General features: G+C 32.4%; 1 protein-coding gene and 2 non-coding genes across 5 annotated transcripts in view; 2 read left to right on the top strand and 1 right to left on the bottom strand.

The window, feature by feature from the left end:
* The window catches only part of ETHR (ecdysis triggering hormone receptor), a 465888-nt gene that overhangs the window by 23865 nt on the left and 423551 nt on the right, over positions 1–18472 (bottom strand). The window lies entirely within an intron of this gene.
* LOC149411530 (5S ribosomal RNA) lies at positions 1977–2095 on the top strand. The gene has a single exon (XR_016304827.1). It is a non-coding gene; the product is annotated as a 5S ribosomal RNA (ribosomal RNA).
* LOC149411529 (5S ribosomal RNA) lies at positions 2418–2536 on the top strand. Its single transcript, XR_016304852.1, has one exon. It is a non-coding gene; the product is annotated as a 5S ribosomal RNA (ribosomal RNA).

Here is an 18472-nt window from a genome sequence, read left to right as displayed (position 1 = left end):
TTTTGGAAAAAAAAATTGACTGGAGCTTTATATTTAACAAGTTAATAAGTTACTCAAAAAAAAATATTCGTCGCAGCCGTGCAAAAAAGTCAATAGATGAGCAATTTAAAATAAAAACAGGATATATATCCAAGACACTGTCTAGATTCCATTAAGTTTGAGTTGAATCTTGAGATCATACTTAAAGATAGCAGCCAATAAAAATGTGTGATAAGAAAATTAAGATAATGTTGACTATTCTTATTCGAAGTATAATACAGGGTTTTCCAATAAGAGGTGTTATTTTGAATAGCCCGCTATTTCGGTAGATGTTACTTTTGAAGCTGTTATTTTTTGAGATTTGACAAGTAAAAACTACGCCATCAATAAAAATGTAACAATACACGCTTCAACAATGCATTGAAATTATTAAAATTCACTTGGGTGAATCAAATGCAAATCATCTTGAGTGATGAGGCCCGTTTCCACCTCGGTGGCTTCGACAACAAGCAAAGTTGTCGCATCTGGGGCTCGGAAAACCCAAGAGTTATTGTTGAAAAGCCTTTCTATCCTCAATATTTAACTGCTTGGTGCAATTGAGTCATTGGACCTTACTTTTTTGAAAATGAGGCTGGAGCAATAGTTACGGTGAATGGATTGCGCTATCGAGAGAAGATTAATGATTTTCTATGTCCGGAATTGGACGGTATTGATCTGGATAACGTTTACTTTCAACAAGACAGCGCTACGTGCCACACAAGCAACGAAACCATTGATCTTTTACGATTGAATATCAAAATAACACCTCTTATTGGAAAACCCTGTACATACAATACAAGATGACCGGAGAGTAGAGCCCCGGCAAGGCGAAGGTCCCGGCTTCAAGTATGGAGGCGACTGTATCTTTTTTCTGATTTTTTACTAATATTATCTTCAATAACCGAAATAAACGTTTTAATCACTTTGCCAGAGAGATGGACTAATTTATATTTTCTCTTTAAAAAAAAACAAAGTATTCAAAACATCACCAATAACCACGATTTTGAACAAATTTTGTAACGACTTTGCCTAAGGTTCTTAGAATACACTTATTCGAGGAACCTTGGACTTCGCAAAAGAAAATTCGCAGAGAAATGAGTTGAGACGATTTTGGTTTGTTAAATGTCCTGTCCTTAACGACCGAGTGACAAGTAAAGTTCTTTTTAAAATCGAGATTATATTATTTACGATCTCGTGAAATTCGCGAACGATGCGAAAACACGAAATTTAGTACTTTATGCCTATTTTACACGAAAACATGGCCAGAAGAAAATTAATCATGAAACAGATATTTTAAGTATCTTCTCTTGAAAAGAGATAAATAAAGAACGGGTTTTTAATGAAAGTAGGTTGTAACACAATAACAAAGAGATCTGAAAAGAAATTCGAAACTGTATTATACCTACATCAAGGCAAAGCTTAATGCCAAATCACTATTTTGATGAATCTTTATAACGAATTGGTGTACATTATAAATTCCAAAAATATGCTTTAGATAAATTGAAGGTGTTCCTATAGTTTCGCTTGAGTAGAATACAAATAAAAAATAAAAATACTCCATAAAAAATATAAATGTTAGCTACTTAAAAAAAATGGGTGTGTCAAGCCTACGCAAGACAGAAGTGAAACTTCTAGTATTCTTCTCTCTCTCTCTTTTCATTTCATTCTCTCTTTTTTTCTGTCTATTGACATATTTATAAGTAGCATGTGATAAAAAAAATTAAAAGTTATAAAAAAAGAAAAAAAAAATTAGTTAAAGCGGGGATCGAACCTCGGTTCTTCACGACCACAGTCGTGCGCTCTGCCTGTAGACAGCGAAGATGAGTTAGGAGAGTGAGTTAAACTAGGTATATAATATTTACACCTTGCTAATGTTTTCAGTATTATTAGGGCTTTTTTATACTAATTTTCATATATTTATTGGCAGGTAGAGTAGAAATTAATATTGTTTAGCGTTTGCCAACGACCATACCATGTTGAACACACCGGTTCTCGTCCGATCACCGAAGTTAAGCAACATTGGGCGCGGTCAGTACTTGGATGGGTGACCGCTTGGGAACACCGCGTGCCGTTGGCCTATTTTTTATTTTAATTTCATGTTTTTTTTATTTTTTTATCATTACTATAATTAATAATATCATAAAATTCTTTAACTTTTCAAGTATGCTACAGGCCTAAAATATTACTTAGTGGATTGATATTATGGTCAACCATTGAAAAAAAAAATTCCTACAAACTTATTAATGTAATTACGATCTTTTTCAAGCGCGTATGTAATGATTATTTTTATCAACCTCGCACACACCTTGCTAATTTTTTCAATATTATTAGGGCTTTTTTATACTAATTTTCATATATTTATTGGCAGGTAGAATAGAAATTAATATTGTTTAACTTTTGCCAACGACCATACCATTTTGAACACACCGGTTCTCGTCCGATCACCGAAGTTAAGCAACATTGGGCGCGGTCAGTACTTGGATGGGTGACCGCTTGGGAACACCGCGTGCCGTTGGCCCATTTTTTATTTTAATTTTATGTTTTTTTTCATTTTTTTATCGTTAACATCATAAAAAATTTTATATCATTCTTTAACTTTTCAATTATGCTACAGGCCTAAAATATTACTTAGTGGATTGATATTATGGTCAACCATTAAAAAAAAAAAATTCCTTAAAAACAAATAAATAATATTCCATGGCCGAGAATCGAACTCGGATCAACTGCTTCGAAAGCAACTATGCTGACCATTACACCACCAACGCCAGTTGTCGAGATGAGCTAAGAAGCATTTATATTTTACTTCAAAACTTTTACTACATCAAATGAACTTTAATCGGTCCCGCATTTTCGTTTCGGTCATGAGTTGGTTTTACTCCTCGAAATTGCATGACGCGCGTAAAGAAGTTTCACTTCAATAAAATGAATTCTTAAAAATATCACCTGAAATAATCAAAACACAAATTAAATAAAACAGTATCTCAGAAAATTGACCAAAAATAATTTCCGGTACCGGGAATCGAACCCGAGCCTCCTGGGTGAGAGCCAGGTATCCTAGCCACTAGACCATACTGGACTTGCGAAATTGTGCGAAAATACGTTATTTAACTTGTTTAATAATTACAACGAATTTTGTACACCATTTTTCTGAACGGTGAGCGGTGGTGGGGGTACCCGCTTTTTCGTTTCGATCTTGACTCGGTTTTACTACGTTCCCGAAAATTCATTACGCGGCTAAAGAAGTTTCACTTCAAAAAATACGTTTTCAGTAGAAATGTGTTAACGCGTAAAGGAAATAAATTTAAAAAAATAAAGTACTATAGCAAAGATTATCTGTGACAGTTTCACTTGATCAACTTTTTTGCTTTCTTATAAAATTGCTTACAAAATAAATAAAAAACAGTTTTGTGCTTGAAATCGAACGTTTCTAGACTTATAAGACAATATAAGGTGATACCAAAGATGCAGATAAAATATTTTTTTATAATATGGCAACATTACTTATTTGTTAATATTTTAGTATGAGTACCTATATTCTTACACTCGTAAATATGACTACAACCCTAACAAAATAATGGCCTAAGGGTTGACAGTGCAAACGATGCCCAAACTGCAAGGATTTGCATGGGAATTGTTACCTTTGGGGCAATAACGCTGTACGTTCTTACTTATTGCTTTTAGGGAATCCGACGTAAAATTGAGACTCGGTTGGGTGGACGCGAATTTCGATTCGTTTATTTGAAAGGAAGCCGGATGCATTCGTGGTAACCTTAAATTATCTTTCAGAAAAAACAAACATACATTAAAAAAAAAACTTTTTTGTTTTCTCGTAGGTAGACTTACTTCCTGCCTATTGCAAAGTTTATTTGTTTGTTTTTTTATTAACTCGAAATGGCAGGATATGTGGGGTGCGCAAAAATGTTAGAATTACTAAAAAATATGTTTTATAATATAACACTGAATGCAGTGGATGTGAGATTCTGGAGGCGTATTTGTAACCTAAGGCAAAGCTTAATGCCATATCAATATTTAGATGAATATTTATAACGAATTGATGTACATTATGAATACCAAAAATATGTTTTAGATAAATTGAAGGTTTTCCTATCGTTTCAATTGAGTAGAATACAAATAAATAAAAATTACTCAATGAAAAATATAAATGTAAGCTACTAAAAAAATATATTTTTTCATTAGAAATGTATGAACGCATAACGGAAACAACTTTTAGAATGGTATGTTTTGAGATTTTATTTTTTTTTTTATTTAAAAAAATACAGTATTATAGCTAAGATTATCTGTGACAGTTTCACTTGATTAACTTTTTTGCTTTCTTATAAAATTATTTATAAAATAAATAAACCAGTTTTGTGTTTGAAATTGAACGTTTCTAGACTCCGTTTGTCAAGCAATTTTAATGCCTATTACCTACAATATAAGACCGGACGTCCGTATTTTATAAAAGCATTTTTTTATATCATTTTGATATACGTAATTATTTTGAAGTAGGAAAAAAATATACAGCTTAACTTTAAAAATTATTTCTTATTATGTATTGTATAAACGAAGTATCTCGAAATATCGAGAACTCTCTATTTTTATACGCTTGGTGTAAGAAATGAATTAAAAATGTGGTAAAAATATTTGACAACATTTCTAAAGTTTGATATTAAAATGTAATTATTTAGAATAGGTTATGTTTATTTTAAATTATACACAGGGAAATAATTTTATCTGGTTTCTAAAACAGTATTTCTTTTAACGGAAAATTAAAATAATTGGTGTATATACCTAGCACATTTGAAATACATAGAAAACAATGTAAGCTCAGTAAAAACTTTTGAAAGGACTGAATAGTTAGAATGAGGAGATCCGAAAGAATTAATTCAAATCTAAGATCGTGGAATTTTGTAAGTGCTCATCAAATTATGACTTTAGAATTTAGGATATTAAAAAATTGAACTGTCTCCGTTACATGGAGAAAAATTAGTGCTGCAATTTTTTGTCTCTTTTTAAAAACGGGATTGCAGGCTACCCGATATTTTTTTGTATATTCTTAATATATCGGAAAACGTGTTCATGCCCCTGTATTTGCCTTGATAATATACAATAACGAGATGCGGAAATATTATTTTTTTTATGAATATTTTTTATAGTGATAATACATTATTATTTTATTAAAAGTTTATTAGGAAACCTAACTATTCATTCGATAAGAGCTGCAATATTTCATTAGCAATATTCAATGTTAGTAATTTTTCTTCGCGTAACTGCCTATTCTCGGTGCGTTTCAGTTTTTCATCAAATTGTAATTAGCTGACAAGCTTGGAAACATGATTACAATATTATGTTTTTAAGCTTTTAATACCCCAACCTTTGAAAGTTACACTAGTAAAGTTTGCACTTGAGGAGTGGACTTAAACAGTCTTTAAGTGTAAATGAAATACTAGTTATGTATGCCAATTATAATAAGCGTGTTACATTTCACTCCGCCTATCTTTGCGAAAAATTGACGCTATGGTCAGTGGCTGAGTTGACATCGCGTTTAGGTCCCACCCGCCGTAGTGTGTTCAATTCCTCGGCTGGCTAAGTCTTCCATTACAACACAAGCAACATTTTACGCTTACTGTAGGGGTAGCGGGAGATTTTCGAATATTGTCAGGTTATTCTAAATCCGAGAATATTTGTCTTTCTTTAAAAACAAATCATAAGATTATCTGTATATCCTAATTTTTTTACACACAATATACACCAAAAACCTTTTACTTCATATGAGATTTTTTTTGTTTACTGCGTTCATTATAGGCCATATAAGAAATTGCCACTAATATTGGTTATATATGAACAAACATGTAAAATATCTTCAAATCTCAACTGACTGGAAACAAAAATAAAACGAAATATAGTCAGTAACTCCAAAATTAAAATCGCCCCAAAAAGGCAAATTAAACTTTTTTACTATCCCATTTCCGTTAAATTGACCCCGGAAAGAAAAAATGCAGCCCCTCGGCCTGGCAAACTTACCCTGGCTCAGAACTGATGGATGAACATAATGTTCCGGACCTTTCAGGGCATTTGGGGCTCCCCATGCAAGGAATGAAACCAAATTGGGCCCTATTTCGAGGCAAAGAATTTGGGTTAAGTGCCAGCCGGATTATCCGCAAGATATACTTCTGTATAGTTCCCCCGGGTAGTTTTATGCAGTGCGTAGGTAGAATATGTATTATATTTTTTAAATGAGCTAGATAGTATTTTTAGATGCGTGTGATGCCACTATTTGATATGACAAAAAGATGTTGACATTCTGTTGTTCAACAACACGGGTTAGGTTTGTAGCGTCAAAATTTTGACACTTCAAAGAAACATGTTGATAATTTCTTCAATATTCCTTGCTTTTAAAGTAGATACAGGCAGATTGACAGAGTCAAAAGCATTCAAGGAATGAAATATTGAACTATAATAATGCGTTGCATGATGAATATGTTTTAATGTTTTTTGTTTTCTACAAATCTTTAAGCTGATTGTTAAATATAATTCAATAAAAACATTTATGTTTATTTTTCTTACGCTTACTTAATCCGTAAAAAGATATATTATTTTAGTTGTATTTAAAAAACTATTTTTCTAATTTTTGTACCTATTTTAATATTGTGTTTGTATTTATTTCATAAGTTTTTATTATCGTTTAAAAAATCGTTAGAACATTATTTTCTTCTAAAGGTTAATACTCCTCGAGCTCAACTTATGGAGTAGTAGAATAATAAAGTCAAAAATATATATGAGTCTGCATATTGATATCATTTGTAATGTTAAATAATTTACTTGTAATAATTAAAAAAATATATTTAGACGAGACATGAAGGGAAAAAATAGGTTTCACTTTATTACATCTAATCGATTTTATATTTTCCCTCCATTTGTATGTATTCTAATGATATTATTATAACTTATTGAAATATCCTAGTCAATAAATACATATATCCCAGCTAAAGAAACCTTCCTATACGCCTTTAATTTATGTCGTGGTGTTATACAAGCAAATTTGTAAAAAAACGATTCGGTTTCTCAAAAGGGCATATTAAATTGACTTGCCTACCAATGAAAAATGCACAATATCAGCGGGAACATAACACGTCAATGGGTTCGATTGTTGGCAGATGAATCATTTAAATGCGTTAAAGATCGACTAAAGATTAATTTTATTCATCCATTTCAGATATATTTCCAGCTAATAATTAAAACTAATTTTATAAACACCCTAATATAATAGAACTTCCTCCTTCTTCTGGCGCTTGTAAAATTAGATTGATAATGTTAATTTTAGTTATAAGTTTCTACATACGTAAATATATATTTTATAAAGATAGTAATAATATATTATATAATATAATATATAAGATTTTTTTTATTTTTTTATTTTTTTTTTATTGTTGATACATTTTTTTTACAATATTTCATATTTCAATTCAGTAATGTTGGCCTCACTGGGTTGTTTACCCGTGCTGAGGCCCCCATTTTATAATTTAAGAATTTATACATTTAAAAAAAAAAGAAAAACAACATTAAAATAAAGATAAATTTAAAATAAAAATAAAGACTAAAAATTAAAATATAATTATCACACTAAAAGAAAATATCAAAAGAGAATGTAAATCGGCATTTATAATGATATATGTGTTTGTGCGTGTTGCGTGTTTTATATATTTTTTTGTGTTGCGTGTATATGTTTTATTCTTTTATGTTATAGAATTTTGGTAATATTGTCTTTTTGTTCTTTAATCCATTTTTTCATTTTGTGTTTGAATTTATTTTTATTTTCCTCAATTTTAGTTTCAAGTGGAAGACTGTTGAATGCTTTAATAGCGTGGTATTTATGGTGTCTTTGTCCAAAGGTAGTGTTTACCGTCGGAGTTTTTATGTTTTCTTTGTACGCTTGTCTGACCGGTCTATTAGTGATATTTTGTGTTTGTTGGAGTTTGTTTTTTTGGTCGAAAATGTAGTTTAGTAGTGTTTTAACATAATTATAATTGGCGTATATCAAGTACGTCACAGCTTTTAAATATTTGGTCTGTGTCGGTTAGTTTATGTTTTTTGAGTATTACCTTTAATATCGTTTTCTGTGCGATTTCTATTTGAGCGATAGCTGCGTTTGTTGCTCCTCCCCAAGCAATTATTCCATATTCTATTATTGATTGGCATAGTGCATAATATATTGTTTTCAATTGTTTTATTTTTTATATGTTTCTTATGTTTAGGAAAATGTGTATTGTTCTGAGGAGTCTATTTGTGATTTGTTTGATGTGATGTGTCCATCTAAGATTATGGTCAATTAGGATTCCTAGATACTTTATTTGTTCTGTTTTTTCTAGAGGGGGGCAATCGCAGATGTTGGTGTTTATGCATTCGTGTATTTTTATGGTGTTTGTATTGTTTTTTGGCTGTCCTGTGTTAGTTATGCTGTACGTTGTGAATTTTGTTTTCGATATGTTTAGTGTGAGTGTATTTGAGTCCAACCATTTTTTCACTTGCGTGATTCCTAGATTCGCTATGTTATAAACCTTATTCCAATCCTTAGATTTAAATAGTAAAACTGTGTCGTCTGCGTAACTAATTATTTCTCCATCTATTTCCATGCTGCAAAGTTCATTTATGTAAATTATGAAAAGAACGGGCCCTAGTATCCTACCTTGTGGAACTCCGTGTGTAATCGGCAGTGGTTTGCTAGTATAGTTATTAATTTTGACTTTTTGTGTTCTGTCGCTCATGTAACTTTTTAATAGTTGTAGTTCTTTGTCTTTGATACCCATATTTTCTAATTTTTTAAAAAGTGTTTTGTTGCATATTGAATCAAAGGCTTTAGCCAAATCTAAATATATCGCTATGCATTTAAACCCTTGATCTAAGTTGCTATGTATATAATCTATTGTACTTGCTAAAGCTTCTTTTGTGCTTCTTTTTTCTCTAAATCCATATTGTTTGTCCGAGATTAATTTGTTTTCTTCCAGGTATTTTATTATTTGGTTTTTTAATAGTCTTTCGAAAATCTTTGATAGAGAGTTTAACAAAGTGATTGATCTATAGTTAGTTATTTCCATTTTATCTCCGGATTTATACATAGGGATTACCAGTCCTTTTTTAAGAGTATTAGGAAAGCAGGCATGTGTTATGCTAAGGTTGATTAGGTGTGTTATAGGTTTTAATATTTCATTTTTTATTATTTTAATGCAATCCGTTGTTATCTCATCTAATCCAGGAGCAATCTGGTTTTTTAATGTATTTATTATTTTGTTAATTTCCATTTCCGAACTTGTTTTTAATATAAATCTGTGTTGTGTTGGTTGGGTATCGATGTTTGATCTGTTTGTTTGTGTTAGTGTGTTTGTGCTGTGTTTTTTACGATTCGCTAAAACTTTCCCTATAGTTGTAAAAAAGTTATTTGCGTGGTTTGCCATCATTTCTATATTTGTTTTGGCATCTATTTTTTTCGAGTTAATATTTAGATGTTCGATAGTATTTTTTTGTTTGTATAATATATTAAAAAAATCCTTTGACTACCCAACAGAACGCCTGTTTGAAGAATTTCAAGTATCTACATTTAAAGACCTATATATTAAAAACTCATTAATCCAAATTATAAAAGAAAAAGATAAATATCAATTTTTAAATGAAAACAGAACGCGACTTAGACATGTTTTACTATGCCCAAAACTGAATACGTCTTTTGCACAACATCATTATACTTACCAGGGAAGAACTTTTTTCAATCGTCTACCAGAAGAAATCAGAAGTATTAATGATAAAACCCGAATACTGCTCTCTGTCAAGAGACATTTTAAAAATATTCTGAAAAAAAAACTACTGTCACTTAATTAATCTCACAAATATCCTTAGTTTTCCATAACTTCCTTTCTTTTTTAAATTTAATAAATTAATATATTATCCTTCACTACTATCAAAAAAAATACTACAGCAAACATACATTTATGTAAAAAGAATTATTTAAGTACTAACTAACAACAACATTTATGTACACTCCCCTTCCATACACAAGCAAATGCTTTCAATGGAAGAGTAGTAAAAAAATACAAGATGTAAAATGAATTATGTACCATGTAAAAATATTATTAAAAATAAAAAAATAATTACAAAAAAAAAAAAAAAAGTAGTTATAGGCCTTAGTCGTAAGTCATTAGATATAAGTCTCAGACGTAAGTCACTAGTTCTAGTGTTAACTATTTAAGAAATATATTTGTACAGCGCCCTTGAGGTGATTTCTCACGAAAACGGCGCTATATAAATTAGCCAAATATTATTATTATTATTATTAATATTCTCATTGACATGATAAAAAATCCGAAATTAATAAAGCTGGTATGTGACGTCACCTTTATTTTTAAAATCAATAATCGCTTATTGACAGCCTTGCATTATTTTAACTGACTTCATTCCATGTTAATAGAGAAGATTTTTTTCACATATCTTAATACAGGAGGCCTTGAGGAAAAAAACTCCCTCAGGGGCTACGTCATCTTTGGGAATGCTGTGTAGTGGGTCTTAAATGAAAATAAGTTATTTGTTTTATGTAGCGTCTAAGATATATTATAGCAATAAGGGCGTACAATCTTTCCATTTGGTATCTATGTAATTTTTCATCCCATCTCGTCCCTCGCCCCGTATCGGCAAACCCATCTATTAGCCTTACAGCATCCCTCGCAACTCGCAACCCCCGGTAACGCGGACGTGCATCCGACTTTGCATTTTTCTTTCCTTTTAGTTTTATTCCGTATTACTCTTTGTCTGAATTTTCCTGGATGAGAATGATCTGTATGGGAAGTGAGATAAGAGATTTAGTTTGTAGATCTTGACATCCGAGGCGTTATGGTAAAGACAAAATTCACTTAATATTATCTTTTTTGTGGGTTCTGAAATTGAGATATAAAATAGGTACCACCACAATTAAAAAACAAATAAATTCAAACCTTAGTAAAAAAAATAGAAATTTTGCTGTCTCTCTCTAAGATAATATGTATTTTTTAAATTTTTTATTTTTATTTTTTGCTAGAGCAATCCCGATAGGTTACAACATTGTGTGACGAGAGGAACAATACATAGGTGGGAGTTAATGGGTACAATTTTATATTGGTATTTTGATATCAAAATTATAAGTTTCACATACGAAACAGTATAAATATAGAAAAATATCACAATTATAAGTGTGACATACAAAACAGAACACAAATAGAAAAAGGGAGGATAAATATAACAAACAAGAAGAAACAAAAAAGAAACTGACTTACGAAAATAGTCCCTTTCCTTAATTAATTAACTAACTAAACCTTTATTAATTAGCGTAAAGAATTACGTAGTTTCGATGACCTCCGCGGGGTCGTGTCACAATTTATAAATTAAAAAAATATAATATGTAATATATTTGGGGCACGTACCAGAGTGGAAGATACTCTCAATATCACCCATGTGAAAAACCATCATTCAGAATTAAAATGATACGTTAACCATGTTTGGTGATCATATCTGAATAGCCAGGTTCTTCCCCTATCTCCTTCCCCTCTCCTAGACTACCTTCAACCTCACAGTATACCCAATTTGGGATACTATATTCTCGCTGACTCCAGACGGTTAGGAGCAGTTGGAACTCACAGTTGTGCCACATTCACATAAAAAGTTTCATTTTAGTTGATTTTCTTCCTTCATTTTATTCTTTGTAAATTATCAAATGTATGGTACTCGTATTACAATACCCCTACATATCTTCTTGTCAATTATGGAATGTATGGTACTCGTATTACAAAAACCCTGAATACCTACTTGTCAATTATGGAATGTATGGCACTAATATTACAATACCCCTGCATACCTAAATGTCAATTATGGAATGTATGGTACTCATATTACAATACCCCTGCATACCTACATGTCAATTATGAAACGTATGGTACCTACTCATATTACAATACCCCTGCATCTTGTCAATTATGGAATGTATGGTACTCGTATTACAATACCCTTGCATACCTTCTTGTCGATTATGGAATGTATGGTAATCATATTACAATACCACTGCATACCTTCTTGATTAAGTAAATTATTAACCTAACCTTAGTAACATTTATTAAAAGTATTTGATAAAAGTTCGTGAACAATTTAATTTTGTTAATTTATGATTATCAATACCAATAAATAATATATTATTACCAATTTTCAAGCTTTTACAGTAGCATCTACGTAAATCTACACGAATAACCCAAATATATACATATTGACAACTTCCTTACCAACACGTCTCCCTCAAAGAAATTCATTTTGAGCAAAATGCATTTCATATCGTTTGATGTGTCCCACATATTGGCGTATTTTTATAGACCGATATAAAAACATACCGAAGCCCTTAACACGCTTTTATACTATGTTATTTGAAAGGGAATTTTTATGATGTATTTTTTCCCTTTGAGGGTATTTTTTCCCTTGTATATTGAATATTGGGAAGTTGTGCAAGTTTTCAATTCTGCATTCTCATTTGAAGGTAAAATCCTTGTTAATATTTGACGTAGGTATGTACTAAAAAAGAAACGTATCAGTATTGTTTTATTTGAAATGTACTCGTAGGTACTTTTTGTTTTTTACAGCTTTTATTATAGCAACATGTTCACACTGCCTTTGCATAAATCTACAACGTTTACATTTTATATTGAATATTACTTGTAGGTACATAATTTGACATCGCTGTCAGTTGAGGCGGATTGGCTAAAAAACGACTCTATAGCTGAAACGGTTCATTGCTAAGGGCACCTCCTGAAAAGAGATGGCTTTGATATAAGTGATTACTTAAGGCGAAGCTTAATGCCAAATCACTATTTTGATTAATCTTTATAACGAATTGGTGTACATTATGAATACCAAAAATATGCTTTTGATAAATTGAAGGTTTTCCTATCGTTTCACTTGAGTAGAATACAATTAATAAAAAAATTACTCAATAAAAAATATATATGTAAACTACTAAATTTTTTTTTTCAATAGAAATGTATGAACGCGTAAAGGAAACAACTTAAAAAAAACAGTACTATAGCTAAGATTTATCTGTGACAGTTTCACTTGATTAACTTCTTTGCTTTCTTATAAAATTATTTACAAAATAAATAAAAACCAGTTTTGTGCTTGAAAGCGAACGTTTCTAGACTCCATTTGTAAAGCGATTTTAATACCTATTACTTACAGTAAAAGGTATACCAATAATATACACATGTTCGGCTTGTAGCTTCCTCTTAATGTAAGAAAAAAATACTCTAAAGCACATTGGTGACACCCATAGACGTACAAATTAATAGACCCAAACATGAAATTTGGGTATCGTCTTGACGAACAAGCCACGTGACTATATTTTGGCGCCAGGACGGTGGGTTCGAGAGTGCTTTAAATAAATTAAGAAATCAGTCGTGCATTGACCACCGAAGAACGCACATTATAACAACTATACCACGCGCTAATATTCGATAAATAATTCGCTAAAGTAAGACAAAGGTTTGCAGCGCTATCCATTGTGGGACTTTTCTGCACAGGATCTGAATATTCGTTCTTAAACGAATCGCCTGATGTAGTGCTAAAACTGTGTGAGGTGGGTAAATTTTAGCACGTTTGTAAACGTGTCTAGTTAAATAGTGTACCAAAATGTAAAATTTTGGAAACAAGCTAAAACTTTTGTTGGGTTTAGGATATGTGATGAAGTTAGTTACGCAGCCAGCAATTTTCGTGCCATTGTAAAAAGTGCTCATAATTCGTAAGCAGGTTTTATTTCCGAGGACCGAACGGTGATATTATAATGCGAGTCGCCTGTATACTGTCAGATTCATTTATTGACAAATCACCGAAAGTGTGCCCGCTTTCCTCTCAAGTTGGTTTTGTTACCGTTTCCCTGATTGACTAATCTATTCATTTGAATGTCCATGTTGAAACCGAAATTTAAGTTCAAGCGCTTTTTTGTACGCCTGTCAGATGTTTACATTCATTTATTGAAAATTCAGAAAAGTCACGCGAATCAAGATTTTTTTGCATCATGTAGTCTTAAAAATATATATTTTTTTGATTATGTGTTCTCGTATTCATTTCTCGAATGTAAAGGTGAGCACGCAGCTTTACAGGACAGAACATAAAAAGGGATGGGCACAATCACGCAATCACCAATGAACCTGTCATTGACATTAAAATATATAATGTATATGTTTTAATTAGTCGGTAAGTCAGTGTTAAGCTATCGTTTCTGTTATTTTTTCAAATTCGGGTAATCCATGTTATAATAGGAGCATAGTGTAAATAAATGAATAAATAATTGTTAGCCTCACTTAGAAAATGCTACAATATTCAGAAAAATTACGACCAGTTCCATCGAGGAAATAATATCGTGTCAAGTACATAGTGTTGCGTGTTTTGTCAGTTTTACAGACTTTCTCAGTCCGAAAACCACTTTAGTATTGAATCTACCCTTGACATGTTGCCTATGTGATTATGGAAGTATATTGTATCGTGTAACTATGCCATTAGCACTACTCTCCCCGGTTAGAATTATCTTGCGGAGGAAATAGAATTACAAGTCTTCCTTCCCTTCGGTTATCTCTTTATCTATGGAATCCTATACCCACATACCTCTAGGCGTCTAACTGTCACTGGAAAATCACTAACTGGAATAGAGTCTAAGTAGCTGACGTTGTGTTTCCATCGAATGAAATAAACAACTGTTTGTTAAAGCTAGGTTCACAGTACACTGGGTGTTAACGATACTTTACACCTATGTCGCTGAAGAGTTCTTATTTTTCGACGTACGTTACTTACAAGTATTTAGGAATACTGAAAATTATACAATAGACAGGTACTTACTCGGTTTCTTAAGAAGAGGAATTTACACTCCAGCAAGAAAAAGTATAGGTACCTACTTATGTTTAAGAGGTAGGTAGAGTCAATGCATGCTTAGAAGATCTTTTTTCACAATATTTTGGGAAGCATCCAAGATGCCTGCTTCAATAGATGCAACAATAAGGCGCTAGAGATGTCTGCATTAACCACCATCGTTATCGGTACGGTTTTGTCTAACAATATTAAATTATTTATTTGTCTTTTTAATCATCAGCTCAAAAACATAGCCCATTGTTTCGGGCGTGACTTGTTTGGGGTATGTTTAGGAGAGGAGGAGTGAACCATATTCCTGGAGAATTCATACTATAGGAAGAAAGCAGTACATCGTTTTAGTGCTAAACATTTGAGAATAAGAATGCGTCGTAAAAGTGAATGGTTGCCATGCACCGAATATAATCCTAGTACGGGCGCTGGGCACGCGCTTGCCGCATCTCCCAAATAACGCAAGCACGTTTCATTAAAATATCAAAATAACAGACATATAACTTCCAGCTGTCGTCGTTTACGCGGTGACAGGGGAATTGTGGGATTATAAACTTGATAAATAATTTAAGAAGTGTTAGGGTGAGACAACAATAGTTGAGCCTTTATATACAGTATTGCGTTTTGAATCGACCTCTTTCCATTCGCAGATTTCGCCAAAGCAAGACGTTAGTTATCTATACCAATTGTTACTTCACATCGTGTTGTCCTTAAACTAAAGATCAAAAAAAAATTCATTAGCCTCCCTCCCACAGACGCCTAAATAATAGACATCTACAAGATTGTTTGTCAAGGTTTCTACCTTGATTTGACAGGTTTTTACTAAGCCAGTTAATTTCTTGTGTTCGTAGATGACCTTGTCCCAAACGAGCCAATACGAGTTAATACGAAGAGAAACTCGTTGAAGGAGTTTGTAGGAATATAACACGATACTGCCACCTTGGGATACGCGATCAGATGTTGAGAGACGATAGCACCAATAGTTGTTGGAAATGTAAAGAAGATGAAGAAATGTCTTGAAAAAGGTTTATATATCTGGAGGGCCATGTTATGGTACCAGGAGACATCAAATGCCAAACATCAAATGACAACCCTGGTTAACTTTACTATAGGGACTGCGTTATTGCGAAATGAATTAAGTGAACCGTTGAAGATTGCTCACATATTTTTTTTACATTATCTCCATGGAGGAAGTTCTGGAAAGGAAAAAGGTGAGGGATGTATAAGAATTTGAGGGGTCAATGTGTCCAGTCCAAAATCTCAGAATCCATCCCTCCCACTGCAGTGCAAGGCGATGGGTCGGGAGAGTCCGGCTGGAGAAGTCAAAAGGTCTGCCTTAACCAGTCTCTCCCGATCTGGCCCGCCGTAACGTAGCGAATTAATTGGAGTGACTTATGGCGGACGTATTGGTTATCCAATAAATGGTTCCTGGGGCGGCGGTACCCATACCGACTCTAAAATCAACAATAAACTAAAAAAAAAATCAAAAATTTCAAATTCAAACCATCAATATCGTTTTTTCAAATTTGTTACATTACTTTGTAGCGCAATTTTAAATTGCTATTTAATATCAGCAAAATTTGTTATAAGATAAACAGATTATTATTACTGGCACACATAGTCTAAAATAACGCTAAATCTACTTGCTAATTAAAAACAACTATTGATTGATAATGATGTTTAGTAAAATTAATTTAATTTATTAATTAATTAATTTTTCAATAAAAATAACTAATTAACTTCTACCACCGATTAGGTTTATATTTTTATCTATGCTTATTTGAATATTTTTTTTGTTTATTTTATTCATTAACCCCACAGAGGAAGCCATGAGGAAAATAATATCTAGGGCCTATGTCATTTTTGGGGATGCTGTGAGGTGGGTCTTTTTAAGTAAAGGAAGGATATGAGGTTCTGGGGAGGAAAAATGTATGAGGGTTGGGTTGGAATACAGGGATCACGGAGTCATGGACAAATGATATTTCCCTCCCGCTGCGGCGCAAGGCGATGTGTCAAGAGAGACCAGTTGGAGAGGTCAAAGGGTCTCCCCAAACCAGCTCTCCACATCCGGCAGCCACGCAGCTAGTGGGCAGATGCATAATGAACACATCTCACCCGATGAACCCGGGCAGCCCTGCTAAATCACCAAACGTGGCGAACCACTTAGGTGACCTAATGCAGAGGTGTTGGTTACAAATGGTTCCCGGGGCGGCGGTACCCAAATCCGCCTTCCAAATTTACAGTATATTTGTATCCTTATGAAGAAATCTTTGGCTTTAAAACGCGTTGAATCTTTTTATTAAATATGCTGGTGTAAACGAAGTTGATCAATTTAATTAATAACTTTATTTGTGTAACTAACTGTATTAAATTTCCAGATAGAATAAATCAAACAATGTAATGTAATATTCATTTGCTGGATGCTTTTGGCAAACAATTACCAAGCTGTTGCTTCATAATAACGTTATTAATCGAGTTTCTTTATAACTTTGCTGCTTTGTAACAAAAATATAATTTGGTTTTATCAGATCTCAACGTTTTTAAAAAGGAAAAAAAAGCTACTTCCGACTTGAGAGTGTCTGTCTATTTATCCGGGTTAATTCACAAATTCTCACTAACCTATTCTTATGAAACTCGAGGAAAATTGGATATTCGCAAAATTGAGAAAGGTTAAGAACCTTTTTGTGTTGAAGCTATGAATTCCTAGAACTTGACAATAAGACAGCTTAATAAGCTTCCCAGATAGAACAGCCTGTTTTGGTCTAGAAAAAAAACTGTGGTTTTTTGTGTTATTTTACCCAAATCGGGTCTAAACTAATATACTTAGTTTTTTATGGTAAGTCAAATAGGATTGCGACAGTCACTCAGTTTTTGAAAAGCTTTTGTCTTTTCAACTTTAATATTTAATAATGATAGCCGATGTAGTTTGATCGTTTTCAGGAAAAGAGGTCGTAAACAAATATTAAACAGTCAATATTTTTCCGTAAACAGGTTTTGAGTTGATGAAGTCTAAACTAATGAACTTCGAGGTAACCATCGAGCCTATCATATTTTTTTTAGTAGTTCTGTCCCAGGCAACATAAAATGGATACCGAATATCTGTGTTTGAAAGTCAATTATTTTTACTTAACATGGACGAACATGTGGCAGTTTTTTCAATGAATTTGTGAAAATTTGTATTGGTACGTTGAATAGGTGATAAACTATTGTTTTTAAATTAAAATACGTATGGTTTTAGTATGGTAATACGACGTAGCATATTGATTAGAGTGTAATTATAATATTTATAAATTATTTTATTTCTTTAAAAAGTGCCCAAAAATCATTACCCCATCAATAAATGCCCTTATTTTTACAAATAACGTCTCAAAGTTATCACCGAGTATTTATTAATTTACCTCTTTACGGTGTAAATATTATGCGGCGTGTAAGATAAGAACAGTGAAAAACTTGACTGATTACCATGGTAAGCGCCATGGCGTTTGTTTAGTTAAAACAGTCTTAAACCAGGCTCGAGGGCGAGTTTACCACACCAACGTTGAACTGG

The sequence above is a fragment of the Hesperophylax consimilis genome, chromosome 25, assembly GCF_061612785.1.
Source record: "Hesperophylax consimilis isolate HC1 chromosome 25, BYU_Hcon_1.0, whole genome shotgun sequence".
NCBI lineage: Eukaryota > Metazoa > Arthropoda > Insecta > Trichoptera > Limnephilidae > Hesperophylax > Hesperophylax consimilis.
The sequence above is the reverse complement of the archived record's forward strand: the minus strand, read 5'-3'. Positions and strand labels throughout refer to the sequence as shown.